The sequence below is a fragment of the Palaemon carinicauda genome, chromosome 30, assembly GCF_036898095.1.
Source record: "Palaemon carinicauda isolate YSFRI2023 chromosome 30, ASM3689809v2, whole genome shotgun sequence".
Taxonomy (NCBI): Eukaryota; Metazoa; Arthropoda; class Malacostraca; order Decapoda; family Palaemonidae; genus Palaemon; species Palaemon carinicauda.
The window spans coordinates 23,345,066-23,350,065 of record NC_090754.1 but is presented as its reverse complement, the minus strand read 5'-3'; the positions used below and the strand labels follow the sequence as shown (position 1 = coordinate 23,350,065).

The following is a 5,000-nucleotide window of genomic DNA, read 5'->3' as shown; positions in this document are numbered from 1 at the left end:
TATATTTTTTAGTTAAGTTAAAAAAAAAACAGTGGAAGATTTACACAAAACGATCACACAAAAGGGCCGTTCAATGTGAAGTATGGCTTTATAATTGGTGTCTCCCATTAAGATTTCATGATTTGGTATGTTCACCAATACCGCAACAGACGGAATGGCGATACTGGGGTCATATATATTGCCAAACGGTAATTATGCATTTGTATCTTTTAGGCAAATCAACTCAACTTCAGCTTTCTATTCTTCTGCCACTAATGTTTACTCTATCATACTTTTAATTAAGCCACTTACATTATTCATAAGCACCCGATACTCTGCATATCTGATAGTGAAGCATATTTCCGAAATCGACCGAGAGATGGCATGAGCTCCTCTCTCTAAAGCACTGCGGGACACTGCGTTCTGAGGGGGAGGAGGGGTAAAAATGGTACGCTGGTGTTATTTATAAACTTAGCTCTCAAGTTTTTTCTTTCCTGAGTTTAAATCTTGGAGTAATGACCTTGCGTCAACATTATGGTAATAGTTAAGAGCTTTCTATTTGACTCGATACTTGTAAGATGATGGCATAATTTTTCTTATTACACTGTGTCACAGTTGAGCAACTCCGGGTGTAATGAACCCCACTTAAAAGACGATGGTACAACGAAGTGTATAAAAAAAAATAGCTTCGAGTGACTTTTCTCTCCTGAAAACTCAGACTGTGCTATACTGGAACTGGCTATCAATTATGTTATAGAGCAGACTTTGGAGTAATATCCTAGAAGGAGATGAAATATATTCCATAATAGCAGGAACTGGAGTCCTGGCAGACAGACAGAGTGCAACTTAACCGAACTTGGACCAGAGCCAAAAGCTCCAAGACCTCTGCAGCAGCAGCAGCCCCCTTGAATCTCCTCGTCCCCCCAACCCCACTCCCCATCTCCCCATTCCTGAGTATGTGTGTGCTTGTTCGTCTGCAAGTTGAAGGTAGTTGTTTGTGTGACTAAGTGTCTGCATCTTGCTCTTTCATTTTTTATTTATTTGTTTTGTCTTTTATTTATTCTCGTCAGACGTCTAAAAATACACTTTCTATCTTTCCTCGTTCTCGGCTCTCGCATGCTGCCGTGGTTTGCTTATGTCCGTTGCCTCTTTCAAGGCTTCGTGTTTATTGTAGGCGGCTCTTTGTTGATGTCACTTTGTTGAGTTTTGTCTAGTGGCTCATTTCCCCTATTTTCAATCTTTCTCAGCTTGCTATTGTTCTGGCGTCTGCTCGACTCTTGCGACGAGTGGCTGTTTTTCTTTAACCATTTGTTTTATTATTAATGCACGCTTTATGCCTGTTCAAATACTGGACTTCTCTCGTTCAGGAGTAATAAACAAGGATATAATTATACATGCAGGTGTAAAGTGTAATAGGACATTCTACGATTATCATTTATACGACTTATTTTTACACACACACACACACACACACACACACATAATATGTTCACCCACAATTCAGTAGTTAAGATTAAGAATATGTAATATTTGTTTCCATCTTTTTCTGGAGTCAGTTCTGGTTAGGTTAAACGTCATAACGTGTTCATAGACACTAACAAACACACACACACATACTCTATATATATATATATATATATATATACACATACATATATATATATATATATACAGTGTATATATATATATATATATATATATAGTATATATATATAGATAGATAGGTAGATAGATATGTGTTTGTATAAATCAACACAGACATATATATATATATATATATATATATATATATATATATATATATATATCTGTACACTATATGTATATGTACAATATCTATGCATATATGCACGCATGTGTTACACATAACAATATGCAAACTACAGTCCTTCAGAAACCAGCATAGACGTGACTGATACTAAACATACTAAACATACTAAACATACACACACACACACACACACACATATATATATATATATATATATATACATATATATATATGTGTGTGTGTGTGTGTGTGTGTGTGTGTGTGTGTGATTTCTTACATGTTCTGATAGGAGCCAATATCTAAGCATATGAGTTTTCCGAGCTAAGCATTTATGAGAATGACCAAATTAAGAGAAAAAGACTCTTGGCTATTGTATCAAGAAGAAGAATAAACTACCAAAAAGCAATGCCGAGACGAGGAGTGGCTGGAGATAAATCTGATCATTATCTGGATGAAACGAAAGTGAAAATAGAAGGTAGTTTCGATGAAGAATTAAAGATTGGAAGGACGTCAAAATGTGTTTCATAAAACATATTTTAAAATAAAGGGTTGAATATGTATAAGGTGAATGAAAAATTGCTTTAGGTTAAAGGCACCGATGTGGAAAGAAATAGATTAGTTATCAATATTCAAATGTATGATTACCCAACAACATGAGATAATTTCTGTATAAGAGATGAAGAAGAATGTATAAAGTGGTGTTATGATGAAATGATAGATTTGATGAAACGCAAATGACTGTTCTCTAGAAGAGATGAATGATCGCTTAAAGTAAGCACGAGGATAACAAAGGCAGGCAAGAACAAGTGAATCTCTAAAATCAAACTTGTTCTCTATTCTTGGGTAGTGCCATAGCTTCTGTACTATGGTCTTCCCCTGCCTTGAGTTAGAGTTCTCTTGATTAAGGGTACACTCGAGCACCCTATTGTATCTTGCTTCTCTTCCTCTTGTTTTTATAGTTTATATATGATAGATCTAAGGTAATGTTGTTAACTATCTTAAAATATTTCATTTTGATTTTTATCACTTCTCTTGTAGTATATATTTATTTCCTTGTTTCCTTTCATCACTGGGGTATTTTTTTTCCTGTTGGAGCCCTTGGGCTTATAGCATCATACTTTTCCAACTAGGGTTATAGCTTAGCTAATAATAATAATAATAATAATAATAATAATAATAATAATAAAAGAGGAGGTATGAAAAGATTTTGGGGAATCTGAGAATATGCTTTATTGAGATAAAATGCACTGGAGGTGAGTGAATTTGATAAGAAAATTTCCAACTAATGGATAAAAATTTTCAGATTCAGAGTTCCTGAATAAAGGGAAAATGCAATTCATTGTTAATGGAGTCAGTATTACATATGGAGGAAGAAAGAGAGCCAAATCTTATTATTATTATTATTATTATTATTATTATTATTATTATTATTATTATTATCCAAGCTACAACCCTAGTTGGAAAAGCAAGATGCTACAAGCCCAGGGGCTCCAACAGGGAAAAATAACCAAGTGAGGAAAGCAAATAAATAAACTACAAGAGAAGTAATGAAATAATTAAATAAAATATTTAAAGTACAGTAAGAACAACAAAGTAGACATTTCATAAACAAACTATAAAATCTTAAAAAACAAGAGGAAGAGAAATAAGAGAATAGCTTGCCCGAGTGAAAAAAAAAATGCAATGAATTGTTTTGATTATTAGTGAAAGGCTGGACTATGTGGTGAATGCTGATTAAGTGATTTAACAATTTTTGTAGGAATTGTCTCGTGGAAGGAAAATCATTAAAAGAATGTAAGAGTAGAAAGTGACGGCTTTATTGTATTCGGGAACGGAGATAAGATTGGTGTACAAAATAGGTCATGAAATTGTAAAGTGTATATAAGACGGTGTAAAGTATCGCTTTGACTGAGAAAATAATACAGATAACAGGCAGAATGATGTTTTGCACTTATAGTAAAAGCTGTACATGCACAAACGAACCTAAAGAAATCTAATGGTAAAACCTATAGAGTTACAATGTGGAAGACTTTGCTGGTTTATGATGTAAAAGATAGCAGACAGAAAACAATAAGAATATGTAGACATGAAAGTGACTGAGTTTCCTTAAAAATCTAAACTGAAACGAAGGTGTGTTATGTCTCCATGGCTGCTTAATATTTTCATGGATGGGCTAATGATCGACATCTGAAAAAAATAGTAATTAATCATGTAAGTACTAAATGGAACAATATGGGAAAGGGTAATAAGGGGAATGTAAAGTGGCTAGTGCTGAAAAATGATATAGCATTTGCTGGTGATAATTCAAAGAAGATTCTGAAAAAAATAGTTTTAAAATCAATTTCAGCAAAAAGGGTATTCAGAATAAATGAAACCAATAACAAAAAAAATTCATACCAATACAGATATCAATAATTGAAAGTGGTTGATTTTTATAGGCATATTTAAGAATGAATGCTATGAGTGAGATGTAGGATGAGAGAAGAGGAAAAGCAGACAATAGGTTGAAGAAGTAACGAGTTTTGAAGAGAGGTATCTTTAGACAAAGAAAATGAAACCTATAAAAGAAAAGTTGAACCATCTCTCACTTTTGGAAGTGGTGAATCGATGTTAAATATGAAGGCAGAATAGAAATAGATGTTCAGATCAGTAGCTTGCATTAGACCCTGTGGGGGTAATCAGGACTTAAATCCTAAAAAATATAAAGCCAAGGGGATTAATCTAAAACAGTTTACTCATATACAGTAGTAGAAGAGTTATTGCTCAAGTGTCTTAGTTTCTGAGTACTGTAGTACAAAAAGTGACGTTGTGTGTGCAAGGAGGTTGATGTAAAATTAGCCAATATTCCATGTACAAGAGGTAACTCGCGGAGAAGCTTGTTTGATTAAACAGGAAGAGGATGAATAGGCTAATGAATGTTTATCGGTTTTACTTAGATAACTTTTTAAAGGGAAAACAACTTATGAGTGGTTGGATATCTAACATATCAGTCGTACTCTCTATCTCTGTCCCTCTACGTATCTATACATAACCACATCTCTATCTACCTAGCCACCTATCTGTGTACATTTAAGTATGTATATACATACATACACACACACACACACACACACACACACACACATATATATATATATATATATATATATATATATGTGTGTGTGTGTGTGTGTGTAATTGTAGCTTAGTTGGTTTCACAAGACATTTCCACTTGTTGTACCCTAGCTGAAACCCTGCTCAGGTTTGATGG

The 5,000-nt window shown here is 33.8% G+C and overlaps 1 protein-coding gene across 1 annotated transcript in view; it reads right to left on the bottom strand.

The window, feature by feature from the left end:
* The window catches only part of LOC137622926 (focadhesin), a 252,821-nt gene extending 252,051 nt beyond the window's left edge, over window positions 1-770 (bottom strand). Inside the window, exon 1 of the mRNA XM_068353496.1 lies at window positions 292-770. The gene's annotated coding sequence lies outside the window, so the exon portion shown is untranslated. The remainder of the gene's footprint in view (window positions 1-291) is intronic.
* Window positions 771-5,000: the final 4,230 nt, after the last annotated feature.